At 36.7% G+C, this 22649-nt stretch overlaps 1 protein-coding gene and 1 long non-coding RNA gene across 5 annotated transcripts in view; one reads left to right on the top strand and one right to left on the bottom strand.

Annotated features, from left to right (window-relative positions):
- The window catches only part of LOC123575526 (uncharacterized), a 189399-nt gene that overhangs the window by 61314 nt on the left and 105436 nt on the right, over positions 1-22649 (bottom strand). The window lies entirely within an intron of this gene.
- MNDA (myeloid cell nuclear differentiation antigen) overlaps positions 1-22649 on the top strand; it is a 45429-nt gene that overhangs the window by 11721 nt on the left and 11059 nt on the right. For 3 of the 4 annotated variants that reach the window (XR_012434892.1, XM_074039904.1, XM_015452181.4), the window contains exon 1: positions 17419-17630. The gene's annotated coding sequence lies outside the window, so the exon portion shown is untranslated. Of the gene's footprint in view, positions 1-8059; positions 8117-17418; positions 17631-22649 lie in introns of those variants that run through there. The other variant, XM_065544021.2, reaches the window with a different exon arrangement.

Below are 22649 nucleotides of genomic sequence, written 5' to 3'. Positions count from 1 at the left end.
CCTCAGCCTTCCAAAGTGTTGAGATTACAGGTGTGAGTTACCATGCCCAGTCAGAGATACTGTCTATTGAAACAAATACATAAATTTTAAAAATGCATGTCAATACAGTGATATATTCTGGTTTGCTCAAGACAGTTTTAGTTAAGTGCTTCTTGACCCAGAATAACTGTTAATAATGCCCTGTTTCATTCTTAAAATTATCTGGGCTTCACTTGGGTGATCAACTATATGAACATCCTAGATGATAAAACTTTAACTTTGATGCCTCTGCAGAGTTTGTGATTTTAATATGTATACACACACACACACACACACACACACACACATATGCATATAGTTTCTACCCTTCTAGAGTGTTAAAACTGATGTCAACATAAAAGATAAGGCCAAAGAGTTGGGCCTTAGACAGGGTCTTAGACCTCGTCTTACACAGTTTGAGCTGCTATAACAAACTACCACAGATTGGGTGACTTATAAACAACAAAAATTTATTTTCACAGTTCTAGAGGCTTGAAAATAGAGATCAAGACACTGGCAGATTCCGTGTCTGTTGAGAGTCTGCTTCTCAGTTCAAAGATGGCTTTCTCCTCGTTACAGCCGCAAATGGTAGAAGGAGAGAGGGAACTCTCTAAGGTATCCTTTATAATGGCACTAATCTCATTCATAGGGGCTCTGCCCTCATGACCTAATCAACTTCCAAAGGCCTCACCTCCTAGAAGCCCTTGGGGTTAGGTTTCAACCTATGAATGCTATAGGAACATAAATATTTAATCCATAGCATAACCTAATGCATTAACCTATCATAACATTTCCCACTTCTTTTAACATCATAGAAAAAAAAAAACTAAAGCAATAATATTTGTATGACACACTGAGGTAAACAGAAAGGCTGCTTGTTGACAAATGCAAACTGACCAAAGGCTATAATTTTCTCAAGATCCACTTGGTCATTCAAAGGATGAGGGGCAAAGAGATCAGGTGCTTAGCACACCTGATACCTATGTTTGTTGGGAAGCTCTGCCCTAAGGAAGATTAGAAGAAGGGACCCTAAAAGTTTGCAGAGAATAAATGATTGTGAAGTAAAAGAGAGGTAAGCCTGGAGCACTGAAGTAATCTAAGAAAGGAAGATGACTCCTGGTGTAGTCACGGGAAAGGTGCTTAATCTCTGTCAACCTCATTTAATCCTTAGGAGTCCATTCATCCGTTTATTTATTCATAAATTGATGAATATGCCAACATGAGGTATATGTTGCCGTGAGTTGTTATACAACTACTTAGGTCTCCATGTAGATTGTAAGTTTCCCTGGCTCATTGCACTATACAACCTTGACAGTGTCAATTAGTGTGAGCCAAGCAATTGCCAGTGATTTTGCTAACACAACCACCTCTCAATAAAGCAGGTTGAGATCACTGTAATGTAGGAACACAGAAAGGGAAAGAAGAAAAATAGGGTCCCAAAAGCTATATATTAGGGCCCTAGAGTAAATTTCACAAGGGCCCAGAGATATACATAGGATGCTCCAGGGTCACTTTGGCCACCTCAGTCCAAAGTAAATGCCTGATTTGGACCACTGCCAATTCTACTGATCCACATTAAAAAATGTAAGGTATTGTAAAACTAGGCATGAATTTCCATTGTAGAAACTGATGTGAAAAAATTCAGCCAATAATGTCTATCTTGTAGATAGTGTTTACTATTTTACATGCTTTACATGTTTACAACTATTTAACCCTCACAAGTATTGTCTGGAGAAATTCTTATTGATGCCCTCATTTTGCAGATGAAGAAACTGAAGAAAAAGGAAGGTTTAAGTGCATTATTCATATCATGCCATTAAGAATGTAGTAAACATAGGCCAGGCGCGGTGGCTTGCGCCTGTGATCCCATCACTTTGGGAGGCCGAGGCGGGCGGACCACGAGGTCAGGAAATCGAGACCATCCTGGCTAACACAGTGAAACCCCGTCTCTACTAAAAATACAGAAAAATTTAGCCGGGCGGAGTGGCGGGATCCTGTAGTCCCAGCTACTCGGGAAGCTGAGGCATGAGAATGTCGTGAACCCGGGAAGCGGAGGTTGCAGTGAGCCGAGATCGCATCACTGCACTCCAGCCTGGGTGACAGAGCGAGACTCCGTCTCAAAAAAAAAAAAAAAAAAAAGAAGAAGAAGAAGAAGAGTATACTAAACATAATGATTGAACCCCAAAGAGCCAGGCATTAAAATCTCTTTTCTATACATCGTGTCTCTGAAATAATAAGACTTTCTATTATTCATGAGCACCTTTTAAGTGTCAGGAGCAGTGTTAATCATTTTGTATGTTTTGTTTCCTTTAAGCCTTAGAGAACTGTGGAGATCATAATCTTTTTAAATATAAGGAAGGAGATGGTCAAAGTGAGATAATTTTTTGCCCAGGCTGGGAGCAGTGACTCACGCCTGTAATCCCAGTAATTCGGGAGGCTGAGGCCGGCAGATGCTTAAGTCTACGAGTTCTAGACAGCCTGGGCAACAAAGCAAGACCCTGTCCTTATGAAGAATTTAAAAATTAGCCAAGTGTGGTGGCACGTGCCTGTAGTTCCAGCTACTTGGGAGGCTGAGACAGAAGAATTGCTTGAGCCCAGAAGGTCAAGGCTGCAGTGAGCCGAGACGTGCCCTTGCACTCCAGCCTGGGCAGCAGAGCCAGATGCTGTCTCAAAAAACAAAAACAAACAAACAAAAAAAATTGTCCAGAATTACATAACCAAAACGTGGCAACACTTGAATTTGGACCAACACCTTCCCAGCTTTGCTCTGGATATTTGGATCTTACCCATATGGGCCGAGTTCAGATCCTACTTTCTTTAAGAAGTGTTGTAATCACAGGATCAAAACTCCCTAAGATGGAAGGAATGTAAGCAGTCATCAACTGCCAGCCTCTCATTCTGCAGACAAAGAAAATGAGGTTGAGAAAGTCTTACCACAGTCACTCAGTCTGCTGGAGTGAATCTAGGGTTGAATTTATATTTTCTTAGAGCAAGTTCTGTAACATTTTTTTATTCATTATGTAAAAATTGGGATAATCCTCTCTTAGAATGAAGAAATAAATTTAAAGATTATAAAGGTATGAAAGGATCTAAAGAGTATGAAGGTATTCAGAAAACAGCTTATAGTTGCTGATATAAACCAGAAATATAAGAAGCAAAAATTGGTTATTGATCAAATATATAATAATTTTTAAGAAGCAATTTTATAAAAGGTATTCAAGACCCAACTCCGTGACCTGCCTCTGAAAAGTTCTAGTTCGCCTTAGCCACTAATGAGCTGTGCATCTTTTGGCAGGTCATGTTACCTCCTTGGCCCTCAATTCACTCATCAGAAGAGTGAAAAGGTTGAACTAAATCATCTCAGAAGAGAAACTGCTAGGAAAGCCACGGGAGAAAAGAGGGCACAGGAAATAGTCAGAGCTTCAATTCCCCATTTATACTATTTTAGTTTGTTTTCTGTGTGGTATTTACCTGCTTTATATATTAATTTTCTAGTGCTGCTTTTTGGTTTGTTCAAAAATATGGGATCAGATTATTTCCAGGGTGTTGCGTTTGATCTCACTGCAAAACTGAGTCTGCTCCTTGCCAGTGCTGTGCAGCAATTGTCTAAGTAATGAGAAGGAAGAGAGAACATCCATGGTTCCTGGAGACCTGCCTACCTGTGGGAGGCATAGGCATGGGTGTAATCTGAAAAGGAAAATACAGTCTAGTGCCCCCAAGGAAAGAGGCAGCAACATTAGGACCTCAGGCACACGGGCTGAGACCCAGGAAGCAAAGGCTGGATAATGGCATAACTTAAAAACTCCTTCTAATGCTGAGGGGCAGAGAATGGGGGAAATTGGGGCAGGTTCTGAGACCCTTGTTATACTAAAGAGTCTTTTGTTTCTGCTGTAACTCAGACCTTAGACATTTCAGGAGACTAAGGATGGGTGCTTTAATAGATCCAGGTGTCTCAGGTCAGGGAAAGTAAAACCAGAGTGATGATGAAGTTTTAACATTTTCTGAATCTATTATCTTTAATTGGGTCTTCCATTTATTTATATACTCCCTCTATACTTCCCTTTTTATCCACTCTGGGCTATTACTAAATACTGAACCACCTCCTTACTTTCTCTATATTTCTTTGTCCAGAATGTCCTCCTTCTACACCACTCACCTATGCATGAACACCAGACTCGTGATTTTTTTTTTTTCTGTGATCCTGGACTAGATACATAATCTTTCTGAGTCTCAATTTCCTTTATACATTTATATAGCCACTTTAGTGGTCACTCAATAGTTTTACTGATATTCTACTAATGTTGGCAGTGGTCAACATATAGGTATTAAATTAACTTGTTGAGGGTTGGTCTGAATGGGCTAAAAAAAAATGGGCAATTTTCAATGTCACTTCACCTGATCTTAGTGAGAAGGGTTAGAAATTCCCCTATTGATGTAGTCAGTCTCTGTTCTGAGTAAGCCAGGAACACAGTAAGCTCATGCTGAAGAAGTAGGAGCTTGCCTGAGTGGGGAGGCACTACTGAAATATGAAAGTGCTTGATGAGCTCTGAAAAGCTGTAGCAATGTGAGGATCTGCACACATTCTGTACATGGAGAGGAGAGATCAGAAGGCATGGGTACGTCTGCTCAGAGGCCCAACAATATGCAATGTGCCTGGGAATCTTTGAGCAATGTGTACAAAACAGGTCTTAAATATGTCCTTATCAGTTGGATCTGAGGCAGTTGCATTGAACTTCCCTATCCTTACCAGTCTAGCTTTTTGCTTCCTCTTCCCTTTGTCCAAACAGTGGAGCCTTGGACCCATTGCTGAATTACCACTGTTATATTTGGCTTGTTTGGAGGACATGGGTACCTCAGTATCTCATAGAGAGCATGAGAGCTAGACCTATCCAATGAAGCAAATCCTCCCACAGAACTTTTCTCCTAAGCAACTCAGGGGAATAGAACAAAGTGCTAACAAGTTTTACTAATGAGAAGGCAAACAAGCTGCTTAATTGAACTGGGAAAGTGGGGGGAGAATCAAGGGAACAGTCCCCAGGAGGGAGCTGGTGCCAGCTCAATGATTCACAGCCTCAACTTCTGTAATTATCGACCTTTTCTCAGCAGAGACCACCCCCTCCACGAGTTGTGGAGCAGGGAGCTTTGGGGAGGCTCCAGTTTTCTCCTCTTTCTCCCTCAATTAATGCTAATTGGGAACATGGGAATGTAGATTGGGATGTCAAAGAAACAGCTCTAGAATACAGTCCAGCTAGGCGTCCCTTCCTCAGGCCTGATTAGGAGGCTTTGCCTGAACCACACAGAAGGGCATCATTTCCTACATTCATAGGAGTCACTGTGGAGATGTAGACTGGGAGTCAGGAGGCCTGACTTTTAATCTAGGCTCTGCTACTAACTAGCTCTTGCACAATGTGGGTCATACACATTCCTTGACCTTCATACATTTTAAAGTTGTTTTGAACTATGATAAATGATGTTTTTCACTTTGATACCGGGGTAAAAGCATCAAGAGAAGCAAGTCAGGTTAGTTGCTTGACTCCCTTAAAGTAAAACAAAACAATCCCCCACACAAAAAGAGGAATGTATACTATGGGAGTTCCAAAAAAGGTGTTGCCATACTCGTTGGTTCTTTCAGAGCATTTTTTTAAACCGTCATTTCCTTTTTAGGAAAAAAAAAAAAAAAGCAGTCAGCTTGTCTGCCTGTCTGCACATCTCAGCTTATCTGCACACCCATCCACATATACATAGTACTGTTTCTCATGACTCACTCTCAGACGCTACTAAAAGATAAAACCACAAGCACAATTTTCAGTGTTGTTTATAATAGAACATACAGTCAAAAAACTTTGTGCCAAGACCAGCATGGCTGGGGAGACCCTAACCTAGCAGCGCTAGAGGAATTAAAGACACACACATAGAAACAGAGAGTGTGGAATGGGAAATCAGGGGTCTCACAGCCTTCAGAGCTGAGAGCCTCTAACAGAGATTTACCCACACATTTATTGACAGCAAGCTAAAGATTTGCTAAAACTATTCCTTAAAGGAAATAAAGGGATGGGCTGAAATAAAGGGATGGGCTCTGGCTAGTTATCTGCAGCATGAACATATCCTTAAGGCATAGATCACTCATGCTATTGTTTGTGGTTTAAGAGCACCTTAAGCAGCTTTCCTACCTGGGTGGGACAGATGTTCTTTGCCCTCATTCTGGTAAACTGACAGCCTTCCAGCATGGGCATCAAGGCCATCACGAACATGTCACAGTGCTGCAGAGATTTTGTTTATGTCCAGTTTTGGGACCAGTTTATGGCCAGATTTTGGGGCCTGTTCCCAACAACTTTGAGTTTTAATTCCGATTCCATAAATCATCATTGTAAATTGTAGGGCAATTTAGCTAACCCTTTTTTGCCTCATTTGCAAAACTGAAAATCATATTTAATCATAAAGTTGTTGGAAGAATTAAGTAAGATAATTTAAGTTGGCATATAGTAGGTGCTTAAGAAATAAAAATCCAAATTTGTTGATTCCTATTATTGTTAGCATCATAGTTACACATATCATGCCTAATAGAACACAGACATGACTCCTAAATCCATAAGTATATCATTCCATTAAGAAGTTCAACAAAGGGCTAAAATCCCAAACACTTTTTATTTGTGTGGAGTAAGAGTGCCCCTTTAGAAGTCCTGCAATTACTTATAGACCAAACTTTTAAAAAAGTGGTCAAAGCCACTTCTGAAACTTCCCTAGAGTCAATTCTCTTTGAGGATATAAACTTCACTTCTAACAAGGGCAAACAGACCACGGTGCTCTTTTGGCCATGGCCTAGAAAGAAAACCCAGCTGGAGATATAAAATATTTCAACATATGCATACCAGCCTTGAGAAGTTATTGGGAAGAATCAGGGGATATGAAAAAGAACTGTGATTAAAGTCTGGCATAGAGAAGAAGTTCAATTAATACGAGTTCCTGTCTACTTTTAGCAGTAGCCAGAAAATCCTATCACAGTGCGATCACTTTTGATCTCACTAACAAGGCTGCTTACAAGCTCTAGTCTTCCTGGATGTTTTATGGCAAATAAATCTTGTTATTTTTAAATCCAATAACATCTTCTTTTTTGTTTAATATACTTTTTTAAGAGCAGTTTTAGATTTACAGCAAAATTGAAAGGAAATTACAGTTTCTATATGCTCCTCACCCCACACATGCACTACCTCCTTCATCATCATCATCCCTCACCAGAGGGGTACATTTGTTACAATCAGTGAACATGTGTTCAATACTGATACATTTTTACTACCCAAAGTCTGCAATTTATATTAGGGTGCACTCTTGGTATCTTACATTCAATACATTTAGACAAATGCAAAATGACAACTATCTGCCATTATAGTATCATACAGAGTCGTTTCATCGCCCTAAAAATGATCTGTTCTCCATTAACTCCTTTTCTTCTCACAACCCCATGGCAAGCACTGATTTTATTCTCTCTATACTTTTGTCATTTTAGGATTATACAGTAGGTATCCTTTTCAGATTAGCTTCTTTCATTTAATAAGGTTCCTCCGTATCTTCTCATGGCTTAATGTCTCATTTCTTCTGGGGTTGAATAGTATCCCATTGTCTGGATATAACACAGTTTATTGATCCACTCACCTACTGAAGGACATTTTATTGCTTCTGAGTGTTGGCAATTATGAGTAAAGATGCTATAGTCATGTCTGAAGGCTTCTTTTATGGATGTAAGTTTTCAACTCCTTCGGGTGAATACCAAAGAGAACAAGTACTGGAATGTATGAGTATTTTTAGTTTTCTAAGATACTGTCAAACTGTCTTCCAAAGTGGCTGTACCATTTTGCAATTCCACTAGCAATTGATAAGAGTTCTGTTGCTCCACATCATCACCAGCATTTGGTATTGTCAGCATTTTGGATTTTAGCTACTCTAATAGATGCGTAGTGGTATCTCATTATTCTTCATTTGCAATTCCTTGTGAATGTATGATGTTGAGCATCTTTTCATATGCATATTTGTCATTTTCTTGTAGATGTCCTTCATCAGGTTGATGAAGATCCCCTGTATTAAGACAACTTTTTGAAGTCAGGTAAAGTGATGCTTCCAGCTTTATTCTTTTTGATTAAGTTTGCCTTGGCTGTTTGGGCTCTTTTTTGGTTCCATATGAATTCTAAAATAGTTTTTCTAGTTCTGTGAAGAGTGTCATGGGTCATTTGATAGGAATAATATTGAATTTGTAAATTGCTTTAGGCAGTATGGCAGTTTTAACGATATTGATTCTTTCTATCCATGAGCATGAAATGTTTTTCCATGTGTTTGTGTCATCTCTGATTTATTTGAGCAGTGTTTTGTGATTCATATTGTAGGGGTCTTCCACTTCCCTGGTTCACTGTATTTCTAGGTATTTTATTCTTTTTGTGACAATTGTGAATGAGGTTGTGTTCTTGATTTGGCTCTCAGCTTGGTTGTTGTTGGTATATATGTATGCTACTGATTTTCCTGCATTGAGTTTTTATATTGAAATTTTTCTGAAGTTGCTTATCAGATTGAGGAGTTCATAGGCAAAGACTGTGGGGTTCTCTAGATATACAATCATGTTTTCTGCAAACAGGGATCATTTGACTTACCCTCTTCCTATTTGGATGCCCTTTATTACTTTCTCTTGCCCGATTGCTCTGGCCAGGACTTCTAGGACTATGTCAAGTAGGAGTGGTGAGAGAGGGCATTCTTTTCGGGAATGCTTCCAGCTTTTGTCCATTGGTATAATGTTGGCTGTGGGTTTCTCATAGATGGCTCTTATTATGTTGAAGTATGTTCCTTCAATGCCTAGTTTATTGAGAGCTCTTAATAGGAATGGATGTTGAATTTTATCAAAAACTATTTCTTCATCTGTTGAAATAATAATGTGGGTTTTGTTTTTAGCTCTTTTTATGTGATGAACCATATTTATTGATTTGTGCATGTTGAACCAACCTTACATCCCAGGGATAAATCACACTTGGTTATGGTGGACTAGTGTTTTGATTTGATGCTGGATTTAATTTGCTAGTATTTTAGTGAGGATTTTTGCATCTATGTTCATTAAGAATATTGGCCTGAAGATTTCTTTTTGTTGCATCTCTGCCAGGTTTTAGTGTCAGGATGATTCTGGCCTCATAGAATGAGTTGGGGCAGAGTCCTTCCTCCTCAATTTTTTTGAAATAATTTCAATAGAAATGTTATCAACTCTTCTTTACATATCTGGTAGAACTGAGCTGTAAGTCTGCCTGGTCCTAGGCTTTTTTTGCTTGGTAGGCTTTTTGTTACTGATTCAATTTCAGAACTCATTGTTGGTCTGTTCAGGGATTCAATTTCTTCCTGATTAAATTTTGGGAGGTTGTATGGGTCCAGGAATTTACCTATTTCTTCTAGGTTTTCTAGTTTGTGTGTGTAAGGCTGTTCAGAGCAGTCTCTGAGGATTTTTTATATTTTTGTGGGCTATTGGTTTTGGCCCCTTTGGCATTTCTGATTGTGCTTATTTGTATCTTCTCTCTCTCTCTTTTTTTTATTAATCTTGCTAGCAATCTATCTATCTTATTAACTTAAAAAAAAAAAAAAACAGCTCTTGGATCATTGATCTTTCATATGGTTTTTTGTGTCTCAATTTCCTTTAATTCAGCTCTGATTTTGGTTATTTCTTGTCTTCTACTAGCATTCAGTTTGGTTTGTTCTTATTTCTCTAATTCCTTTAGTTGTGATATTAAGTTATTATTTTGAGATGTTTTAAACTTTTCGATGTGGGCATTTAGTGCTATAAACTTCCCTTTTAACAGTGCCTTAGCTGTGTCCCAGAGAGTCTGTTATGTTTTGTCTTTGTTCTGATTAGTTTTAAGGAATTTCTCAATTTCTACCTTAATTTCACTGTTTGTCCAAAGGTCAATCAGGAGCAGGTCACTTAATTTCCATGTAATTGTATGATTTTGAGAAATTTTCTTGGTATTGATTTTTTTTTAATAGTGTTATGGTCCAAGAGTGTGGTTGAAGTGTGCATGATATGGTTTGGCTGTGTCCCCACCCAAATCTCATCTTGAATTCCCATGTGTTGTGGGAACCAGGAAAAGGTAATTGAATCATGGGAGCTTGTCCTTCCTGTGCTGTTCTCATGATAATGAGTAAGCATCATGAGATCTGATGGTTTTATAAGGGGGAGTTTCTCTGCACAAGCTCTCTTTTTGCCTGCTACCATCCATGTAAGACGTGACTTACTCCTCCTTGCCTTCCACCATGATTGTGAGGCCACCCCAGCCATGTGGACCATTAAACCTTTTATTCTGTATAAATTACCCAGTCTTGGGTATGTCTTTATTAGCAGCGTGAGAATGGGCTAATAGAATTATGATTTTGGTTTCTTTGAATTTGCTGAGGATTGTTTCATGTTCAATTGTGCATTTGATTTTAGAGTATGTTCCATGTGGTGATGAAAAGAACTCTTGTTTTTGGGCGGAAACTTATGTAGATTTTCTTCTAGGCCCATTTCAATAACCAAAACAGCATGGTACTAGCATAGCAGAGAGCCAAAAATAATCCCACACACCTACAATCATCTGATCTTAAACAAAACTGACAAAAACAAGCAATGAGGAAAGGACCCTCTATTCAATAAATGGTACTGAGATAACTGGTTATCTGTATGCAGAAGATTGAAACTGGACCCCTTCCTTACCCCATTAAAAAAAATCAGTTCAAGATTAATTAAAGAGTTAGATGCAAAACCTAAAACTATAAAATCCCCAGCATATAACCTAAGAAATACCATTTTGGACATAGGACCTGACAAAGATTTTATGACAAAGGTACCAAATGCAATTGCAACAAAACCAAAAATTGACAAATGAAACCTAAAGTAAAGAGTTTCTTCACAGCAAAAGAAGCTGTCAACAGAGTAAACAGACAACCTACAGAATGGGAGAAAATATTTTAAAACTGTGCATCTAACAAAGGTCTAATATCCAAAGTCTGTAAGAAACTTAAGCAAATTTATAAGCAAAAACCAGACAACTCCATTAAAAAGTGAGCAAAGGACATGAATAGACACTTTTCAAAAGAAGATATATATGGGACCAACAAGCATATGAAAAAAAAAATGCTCAACATCACTAATAATTAGAGAAATGCAAATCAAAACCACAGTGAGAAACAATCTCACACCAGTCAGAATGGCTATTTTTAAAAAGTCAAAAAATAACAGATGCTGGCAAGGTTACAGAGAAAAGGGAATGATTATACACTGCTGGTAGTAGTGTAAATTAGTTCAGTCATTGTGAAAAGTACTGTGAAAATTCCTCCAAGAACTTGAAACAGAATTATCATTTGACCAAGCAATCCCATTACTGGGTACATACATACCCGAAGGAATATACATCCTTCTACCCTAAAGGCATGCATTCATATGTTCATTGCAGCACTATTCACAAAATAGCAAAGGCATGGAATCAACCTAAATGTTCATCAGTGGTAGACTGGATAGAGAAAATGTTGTACATATATACCATATAATACTACACAGCCATAAAAAGAATAATATGTATTGTGCAGCATTATGGCCTCAATAACTAGAAGCCATTATTCTAAGCAAACTGACACAGGAAAAGAAACCAAGTACCACCTATTCTCACTTGTAAGTAGGAGCCAAACAAGGAGAAGACATGGACCCAAAGAGGGGAACAACAGATACCAGGACCTACTTGAGAGTGAAGGTTGGGAGAAAGGGGAAGATTAAAAAAAAAAAAAAAAAAACCTTTCAAGTATCATGCTAATTACCTGGGTGATGAAATAATCTGAACATCAAACCCCCATGACACACAGTTTACCCGAAGGAATATACATCCTTCTACCCTAAAGGCATGCATTCATATGTTCATTGCAGCACTATTCACAAAATAGCAAAGGCATGGAATCAACCTAAATGTTCATCAGTGGTAGACTGGATAGAGAAAATGTTGTACATATATACCATATAATACTACACAGCCATAAAAAGAATAATATGTATTGTGCAGCATTATGGCCTCAATAACTAGAGGCCATTATTCTAAGCAAACTGACACAGGAAAAGAAACCAAGTACCACCTATTCTCACTTGTAAGTAGGAGCCAAACAAGGAGAAGACATGGACCCAAAGAGGGGAACAACAGATACCAGGACCTACTTGAGAGTGAAGGTTGGGAGAAAGGGGAAGATTAAAAAAAAAAAAAAAAAAAAAACCTTTCAAGTATCATGCTAATTACCTGGGTGATGAAATAATCTGAACATCAAACCCCCATGACACACAGTTTACCTATATAACAAACATGTACACATACCCCGAACCTAAAATAAACATTTTTTTAAAACATACTTTTTATTAACAGAAATTAGTATGAGTAAAGATGGAAACTTGTAAAGAAATGACTACATTTTATTTAGTTTTGATAATTAAGAAAAGAGAAATAAAAATGTAAGTTCAATTTTAATTATTCAATTTAGGTGAATTTTGTGCATGCTCGATTGTATTTAGTTCAACTAACATTTATTGATCATCTTAATTTATGTCAGGAAATTGGTGACGCAAAGAAGGTGAATAATTAATGATGACTCTAATCACCTATCTTTCAATACAGAGGGAGCACACAAACAAGTGAAAAGAACGTTTTAACAAAATGCACTAAGTGCTAAGACATAGGAATGTGTAGAGTATTACAGAGGCACTCAAGGGTGACCTGTGATAGGTATGGAAAGTTTCCAAAGGAAGAGTAAGCTTTAATATAGTCATTTGAGGAAAATTTGGACAGCAAAGCAGAAAATGTGTGAGGGGAATTGCAGGATGAGAGAAGATGACTAAATCTACTAAGTCATGAACTAGCAATATGTGTGAAATAATATTATGTGTTAGAGATATGGACAAATTAAATAGTCAGTTGTTATAGAAGGACAAGAAGAGAAAAGACAGAGACTAGCAAGAAATGAGACTAGAGAAATAAAGATATACCAGGTTATGAAGGTCCTTGAGTACCAAACAAAGAATCACTTTATCCAATGAGCAATACATGTAACACTGGAGAATTTTAAAAAGTGAAATTAAGTGATCAATGAGCTAGTTAGAATAATTTCAGCCTCAGGCAACATAATTCTTAAGTTAAATGATTTAAAAAGTAAGAAATTTACAAGAAGATTTTTTACTTGGGGAGAGAGGAGGGATGTGAGTTAATTCATAGATTCAATAATAGCTTCCATGAAACATTTCTTCTGCTGTATTCAATTCAACTGCCTCAGCTCTCCAAATGAAAACACAAGGATAGTGAGAACAAATAACAAGCTATTTCTTCTAGCTCATGTCCTTTGACTAGCAAAGAAAATTTTTTTAAAGATATTTTCCTACTGCAGGCTTCTCTTCAGGCACCAGTGGCTAAAATTGGGTCACATGTCTATTTTTAATCAACTGCTTAAAAAGAACTTGCTCTCCCTGATTGACTTAAGTAAATAATCATCCATTTCCTGAAGCTGAAAAACAGACCAGCCTTCCACAAATATTTAGATAACTAATACTTGAGATGGAAGGGAGCATTATGTGAGCAAAATATAAGTAGACAATCACAGAATATGTTATCATCTAATTTTTGCAATATACTTCTTGAAATGGTGCAGGGTAGATTTTAGAACTTTGGGCTGGAAGAAAGGAGGTGAGTTAGAACACTAATGGTCCTAGCAAGAGATAGTGAGAACTTGAACCAGAATATTGGGAAATAAATATTTGGGAAATATTTATAAGATAAAATCATTATTTGAGTCAGCAGTTTGTGCATTGCCTGGTGGAGAACCAACAGAGGGTATCACTACAAAAGTTAGTTTCTAAAAAAGAGCATGTATTAGTCAATCTTCATCCTGCTGCTAAAGGCGTACCTGAGACTGGGCCTTTTACAAAAAAAAAAAAAAAAAGAAGTTTATTGGACTTACAGTTCCATATGGCTGGGGTAGCCTCACAATCATAGCAGAAGATAAGGAAGAGCAAGTCACATCTTACGTGGATGGCAGTAGGCAAAAAGAGAGCTGTGCAGAGAAACTCCCATTTTTTAAAAACCATCAGATCTTCTGAGATCCATTTACTACTATGAGAACAGCATGCTAAAGACCCACTCCCATAATTCAGTCTTCTCCCACTGGGTACCTCCCACAACATGTGCGAATTGTGGGAGCTACAAGATGAGATTTGGGTGGGGACATAGAGCCAAACCATATCATTCTACCCCTGGCCCCTCCCAAATATCATATCTTCACATTTCAAAACCAATCATGCCTTCCCAACAGTCCCCCAAAGTCATTAACTCAAAAGTCCACAGTCCAAAGTCTTATCCAAGACAAGGCAAGTCCCTTCCACCTATAAGCCTGTAAAATCAAAAGCAAGTTAGTTACTTCCTATATACAATAGGGATACAGGCACTAGGAAAATATAGCCATCTCAAATGGGAGAAATTGGCCAAAACAAAGGAGCTACAGGCCCCACGAAAGTCCAAAAATCCAGTAAGGCAGTCAAATCTTAAAGTTCCAAAATGATCTCCTTTGACTCTGTCTCACATCCAGGTCACATCGATGCAAGCAGTGGGTTCCCATAGTCTTGGGCAGCTCCAGCCCTGTGGTTTTGCAGGGAACAGCCTCCCTCCTGGCTGCCTTCACAGACTGGTGTTGAGTGTCTGTGGCTTTTCCAGGTGCATGATGCAAGCTATCAGTGTATGTACCATTGTGGGGTCTGGAGGATGGTGGCCTTCTTCTCACAGCTCCATTAGGTGGTGCCCCAGCAAGGACTCTGTGTAGGGGCTCCAACCCCTCATTTCCCTTCTGCACTGCCCTAGCAGAGGTTCTCCATTAGGACTCCGCCGCTACAGCAAACTTCTGCCTGGGCATCCAGTAGTTTCCATACATCTTCTGAAATCTAGGCAGAGGTTCCCAAACCTCAATTCTTGACTTCTCTGCCCTCTCAGGCTCAACAGCATGTGGAAGCAGCCAAGACTTGAGGTTTGCACTCCTGAAGCCAAGTTGCAAGCTCTACAGTAGCCCCCTTCAGCCACTGCTGCAGTGGCTGGGATGTAGAGCACTAAGTCACTAGGTTGCACATAGTGCAGGGACCCTGGGCCTGGCCCATGAAGCCACTTTTTCCTCTTATACCTCCAGGCCTGTGATGGGAGGGGCTGCCACACAGGTCCCTGACATGCCCTGGAGATACTTTCCCCATTGTCTTCATGATTAACATTTAGCTCTTCCTTACTTATGCAAATTTATGCAGCTAGCAAGAATTTCTCCTCGGAAAATGGGATTTTCTTTTCTATCACATTATTAGGCTGCAAATTTTCCAAATTTTTATGCTCTGTTTCCCTTTTAAAACTGAATGCCTTTAACAGCACTCAAGTCACATCTTGAATGCTTTCCTGCTTAGAAATTTCTTCCATCAGATACTGTAAATCATCTCTCTCAAGCTCTAAGACAGAAATCTCTAGGTCAGGGGCAAAGTGCTGCCAGTATCTTTGCTAAAACATAACAAGAGTCACCTTTGCTCCAGTTCCCAAAATAAGTCCCTCATCTCCATATGAGACCACCTCAGCCTGGATCTTATTGTTTCTGTCACTATCAGCATTTTTGTCATTCAACAAGTCTCTAGGAAGTTCCAAACTCTTCCACATTTTCTTGTCTTCTTCTGAGTCTTGAAAACTGTTCCAACCTCTACCTGTTACCCAGTTTTAAAGTTGCTTCCACATTTTCTGGTATCTTTCAGCAATGCCCTACTCCTGGTACCAATTTACTGTATTAGTGTGTTTTCATGCTACTGATAAAGACATACCCAAGTGTTCCACTGGCTGGGGAGGCCTGACAATCATGGCAGAGGGCAAGGAGGAGCAAGTCACATCTTACGTGGATGGCAGCAGGCAAAGAGAGAGCTTGTTCAGGGCAACTCCCATTTTTAAAAAACTATTTTAAAACTATCAGATCTCATAAGACCCATTCACTCTCATGAGAACAGCATGGGAAAGACCTGCCCCCATAATTCATTCATCTCCCATCAGGTCCTCCCACAACACGTGGGAATTATGGGAGCTACAAGATGGGATTTGGGTAGGAACACAGAGCCAAACCATATGAAGTTAGAAAGCCGTCCTGAAACATGGTAACTCCTGTCATGAGTTCTTTTGGTTCCCAAACACTGAAGTGGGGCGCCCGATGAGTTTTCCTTGTGTTCCTCTTTACCCTTTACCTTAAGACCTGCTCAAAGCATCAGCATAAGTGAGAAACTGAAACAATGAACACCCACATGTGTTAGCGGCTGTCATTCTAGATCCTTTTGGTTTTTCTGATTTACTCCTGCTTTAGTGGGGTTTAGACAGTTTCCAAATCTAAAATTTAACTCTCTCTATGCTGCCGGTTTGGATTAAGACAATCAACTTTATTCTTCTCTGTAGATGGCCTTGGATCATTTTCCCCTATTAGCTGTTTTGGGATCCTTTTCCAGTCATGATCACATTTTGCTTACAGATCAACTAGTTCGTAACACAGCACTGTCTGCTAACTGATACCATTCATTTGACAATTCAGAGTTATGATACTTTGTAGTGCACCCACTGTTCTTCACAGAAAAAAGAATTGCAGTGCAAAGGGTTTATCAGGCCCCCTATCATTCCAGAGTTTCAGTGCTCTTCCAGAATTTTCAAGGTTTCAATCATGATATAAACCAACTACCCATGAATAATGCAAAAAGCATGAATAATCATGAATTTAATAAGGTAAGGCAGTTATTATACTCAAGAGAGCAACTAGTATGAAACTCTTTCAAATTATTTGAGTAAGGATTTACATATTCATGTGTAAATCCTTCATATTACATACTTTCTGCCTCTGTTAAGCTCCAGGTGTATCAGTTATTAATAACTGAGTGAATATGTAGGTATTATTTAAACAAAAACAATTTCATGGTATACCCACCCCTATCCAAGAGATGAAGTCAAGTTCTGGTAGCAATAGACATCTCTACCAAGATTTCCTGCTCCTGCCACTCTGTGAACAGGAAAGGAGGGAGAAACCTTGGTGTTTTGCCTTTCCCAAATTGATATTAAGATCCTTATTCAAGGGGCTACTGGTTTCTAATGACCTAAACGTAAATTAGCTTTATAAGAAAGTTCTGAGTTTGAAATTCCTTTCAGCAAGTATTTGTAAGTCAAAAAAGCAAAGAAGAAGCACCATTTGCTCTCATTTCTCCTTGTAACTGAGATTACTTTTTATAAGGAGGAACTGACCACTTTCTCTGACATCTGAAATAGAAAGCTACAAAGGCTGATAGGCGTGGCCTCAAAATTGTTCCATGATTATGTAACTTCTTTCTAGTTAGGAGTTAGTACAGTGTGAGAAGGCCATCTACAATCAAGATTTAGAGAGGCTCTAACAAGTGTCATTTTTCCTTGTTAGCTTTCATTTCTCAGCCCTTTACAAGATTATAATAGTCTGCAGTTTACTCTCTCCAAAGCTTTACGGACAGTGAGCCTGTCCTAAACAAGACAGTGACTCCAGGATTTCTGAAGACTATTGTGGAAAAAGTATCGATTAAGGTGAGATTTCTGGGAAGTTCTTCAGAGAAAGATCTAGGTATCTAGTTGATAACCATACCATCTCAGTGGAGAATTAGTTACGGGACTGCTTGAGACCAGAAGTGTTGTATCAATCATATTCAGAAAACTGAGAACTGAATCCGTTACCTGTCTAGGTAGAAAATAGGTATCTTTTATCCTAACACAATTGGGGTATAAACCAAAAAAATGTATTTTGTCTACAGCAAATTTTAAAATTAATTCTTAGGTGTCTGTTGGCATAAATTGATATTTAGAGGAGATACTTGGTTTTCTTGGCTAGAGGATGACTAGGAAACTCGGTGACTGGGTTTGGGCCTAAGTTAAAAGAGAAGACAGTCCCATGAGAAAATTATTATGAAGTAATATTTAGTAAAAAATAAACAAGGACATAAATCTCTATTATATGATTTTATCTCTATATTAAAGAGCATAGACATGTGCACACATTAATTTCTCAATTTTACAAGCATTTACTCAAAAATAATCTTTACATTTTCATGAATCAGTTTCATTTCATTCTTCGTTTTACAGCAAGTGTAAGAAGAAGTATTTCTCTTTTTCAAATGGTCTATGCTTTACTCAGTGATAGGTAACATTTTTTTGTGGCAAGATATAATAAAAAGACAGGGAGAATCAATTATATATTACCTACTTTTGGATACATTTTGACTTTTTTATGGCTTAGTACATAATGAGAGTTTCCTAATTACTTCATGAGTATTTGAGAAGAGTTTATAAATGTTGGATTCCAAATTCTATTTAAGTAAGATAAAGTTTCTTAAGTAAGCTTGTTAATTATGTTTGAAAAATCTAAATCTAAATCTAAGCTATTTTTTTACCTTGTTCTTTCAGTAACTGAGAGAGGTGGTGAAATCGCCAACTCTAATAGTGATTTTGTTAATTCCTCACTGTAGTTCTTTTGATTTCTACCATATATTTTTACATAGAATATGTATATCCAAGTATATATGTTATGTGTGTGTTTAGAGAGAAGAAAAAATTTCTATATGCTATCTTTTAAAGTAATAACAGATTATACATATAATTTAAATTATTATATCTTTTTACAGGTTGCATACTTTACCATTATGTAGTGAAACTATGTGCTGATACTTATTGACTAAAGCCTATTTTAATCTACACCATTTTTCCTAAAATGTCTTTCTTTAAGGTAAAGTTTGAAGAATATAACTTTTTCCAGCTGTTTCTCAAACTTAAGTGACCTTATACTTTATTTGTATTTTGTCAACAACATATGACTGGATTTATTTTTAATACAAATGGAAAATTTTTCCTCTTAGTTAATGAGTTTAGTCCAGATATGCACATTCTATAAAGGTATATATTTTAACTTGGTTTTGCCATCTTGCTTTGTTTCAATTTATAGCACTTATTCTGTGCTTTCTTCTCCTTCCTTGTCAAGTTTCTTATTTTTAAAAAATCTATATTCTCCTTAAAGACAAGCCCCTTAGCAAACTCTCACATCTTCTGGTCCCCCAAACATAAAACTTCAACTGTAAGAGTATGTTCATATCGTTCCTGTTTTCTTTTCTTTCACTTTGGCTTTACTTATTTTTAAGATAGTAAAAACTCTAATTAAACTATTTGTTTGATCTTACTTCCCTTTTGGCCTCCAACATTTCTTAGATTTATTTCTTTACATAATGAGTAGTTCTTCTCAAAGAGCTGTGGGTATAGATATTTTCACTGCCAAACTTCTGAAAGCTTTGAATAATAATGGTTTTCTTTTAATTGTGTTAAGAAACATGTAACATAAAATGTGTCATCTTAATCATTTTCAAGTGTACAGTTCAGTAGTATTAAATACATTCATATTGTTGTGCAACCAACCTCCAGAATGCTTTTGCATCTTGCAAAACTAAAACTCTAAATCCGTTAACCAACAATTTCAACATTTCCCTTTCCTCCAGAGCTTGCCAAACATCATTCTACCTTCCGTCTGTATACATTTAAAAACTCTAACTCTTCATGTATGTTTAATCATACAGTATACGTGTGCTTTTTGTGACTGGCTTTTTTCATTTCATGTTCTCAAAGTTCCTTCATGTTGAACTGTATCATATGTCAGAATATTCTTTCTTCCTAGGGTAGCATAATATTCCATTTTATGTATTTACCATAAAATACATAAGAAACCATATTTCTTTTTATTCATTCATCCATTGAAGGACACGTGTACTACTTTCACATTTTTCTGTTGTGATTAATGCTGCAATGAACATATATGTACATACATTTATTTGAGATCACACTTTCGCTTATTTTGGGAATATAGGACTTGAATACACATTTCTTCAAAGGTGCTATACAAATGGCCAATAAGCACATATGAGTACGTTCAACAGCAATAATCTTTAGAAAAATGCAAATCAAACCCATAGAAACCACAATGAGATATAACAATTAAAAACATACATGCACAAAACTGCATGATTAAACATATATGAAGAATTAGAGTTTTTAAATTTTTAATTTACCTTTTTTCTTTGTTATTTAGATATTTTATATTTTCCATTTCTTGTCTATTGTTTGGGGTGGGGGCTGTGTTAAACTTTCAGTACTGTCTCAAACAGAAGTGAACAAAAATTCATCCTTGTCTTTTTCCTGATCTTTCAGGAGCAAAAGAAATGTTTTCAGTCTCTTGCCATTGGGAATAATGTTAGCTATGGTGTTTTTGTATATAGACTTTACTGTGTTGAAGTAATTTTCTCCTCTGTCTGGCTTTGCATTAGAGTAATGCTGAGTTATACAATGAGTTTGGAAGTGTTCCCTCCTTTTCAAATTTTGAAAGACTTTGAAGAATTTTGGTCTTAATTCTTCTTTAAATATTTGGTGGAATTTGCCAGTAAAACCACTTAGTCTGGACTTTTCTTTACTGAGAGGTTTCTGACTTCTGATTCAGTCTCCTGACTGGTCATAATGACTGTTCAGATTTTCTGTTTCTTTATGATTCAAAATTTGCGGGTTGTATTTTTCTAATAATTTATCCGTTTATCCATTTCATTTAGGTTATCCCACCTATTGATATACAATTGTTCAAAGTATTCTCTTATAATTCTTTTTATTTCTGTGAAATCTGTTGTAATGTTCTCTTTTTAGTTTCTGATTTTATTATTTGATTCTCCTTTTTTTTTCTATGTTAATTCAGTTAAAGTTCTGTCAGTATTATTCACATTTTCAGAGAACCAACTCTTGTTTTTATTGGCTTTATTTATTATTTTTCTAATCTCAATTTTACCTCTAATTTTTCTTTTTTCCTTCCTTTTGATGGCTTTAGGTTTAGTTCTACTTTTTTAAGTTCTTTATGGTGTAAAGTCAGGTTATTGATTTGAGAGTCTTCTTCTTTGTAAATGTAGTTGTTTAAATCTTCAAATTACCCTCATCACCATATTCTCTGCATTTAATGAAATATGTTGTGTTTTCATATAATTTCTCTAAATATGGATTTAAATTTGACTTGTGATTCTTTGTACATGTTTCATTGTTTGTGTTGTTTATTTTAACGTGGTCATGAATTTTCTAGTTTTCTTTCTGTTGACTTCTACTTTTATTCCATTATGATAAAAAATATAGTCTGTATGATTTCAAACATTTAACATTTATTAACACTTGTTTGGTGTCCTAATTTGTAGTATATTTTGGGACAGTGTTCCATATGTTCATGTGAAAACTGTGTATTCCACTGTTGTTGGCTTTACTGTTTTGGATAAATCTGTTAGATACAATTGGTCTATAAGTGGTCTATAATGTTTTTCAATATTTATTTTTTCCTAATTTTCTTGTCAGGTTGTTCTATCTATTATTGAAAGTGGAACATTAAAGTCTCTTACTACTACTTTAGAGCTGTCTATTTCTCCCTTCTATTCTGTAAATGTTTCATATATTAGGAGCTCTGATGTTTTGTGCATGTGTGTTTCTAATTTTTATATCTTGTAGGTGAATTGGCCGTTTTAACACTATGTAATAATCTTTGTCTCTTATAACACTGTTTGACTGTTATTTTTATTTTATCTGATACTAGCATAGCAAACTCTGCTCTCTTATTTAATATTTCAATGGAATATATTTATTATTCTGTCACTTTCTATCCTTGTCCTTAGATCTGTAAAATGAGCCTCTTGTATGCAACATATAGTTGGATCCCCTGTTTTTAAATTCATTGTGATATATCTATATATGTAATTTTAATATGCTTTTTGATTAGTAAGTTTAAACCATTTACATTTGAACTAATTATTGATAAGAACTTAGAACTTACTGTTGCCATTTTTCATTTATTTTCTGTATGTCTTAATAGGTTTTTGTCTCTCCTCTCTCAGTGACTTCTTTTTGTTGATTTTTCCTGTAGTGAAACATTTTAATGTTCTTCTATTCCTTTGTGTACATCCTACAGATATCTTTGTGGTTATCATCAGGTTGCATATGATATTCTAAAGTTATAGCAATCTATTTTTAACTGATAACAACTTAACTTCAATCATATGTGAAATGTTTACTCCTTTACAGCTCCTCAACACAAATTTTACGTTAATATTACAAATTGCATTTATATAATATGTACCAATTGACATTGATTTATAAATAGTTTTGCTTTCACATTTTAAATCCTATAAAATAATTAAAAGTGATTACAAATCAAAATAGCAAAAGCCATGTTTTATATTTATGTATATATTTACCTTTCATGAAGAACTTATATTTTTGTATGAGTTTGAGTTACTGCCTCATCCTTGTGTTTCAGCTTGAAGAAAGCTCTTTAGTATTTCTTTTAGGGTAGATATAGTGGTAATGAAATCATTCAGCTTATATTTATCTAGGAATATCTTAATTTCTCTCATTTATGAAAGCAGGTTTCCCAGATATAGTGTTTTTGATGGACAGACTTTTCTTTAAACACTTGAGATATATTGTCCCACTATTTCTGGTCTACAAAGTATTTACTGACAAATGTGCTCATAATTCTATTGAAGATTTCTT

The sequence above is a fragment of the Macaca fascicularis genome, chromosome 1 (assembly GCF_037993035.2).
Source record: "Macaca fascicularis isolate 582-1 chromosome 1, T2T-MFA8v1.1".
In the NCBI taxonomy this organism is placed as follows: Eukaryota; Metazoa; Chordata; class Mammalia; order Primates; family Cercopithecidae; genus Macaca; species Macaca fascicularis.
This window is presented reverse-complemented; position numbering and strand designations above follow the sequence as displayed.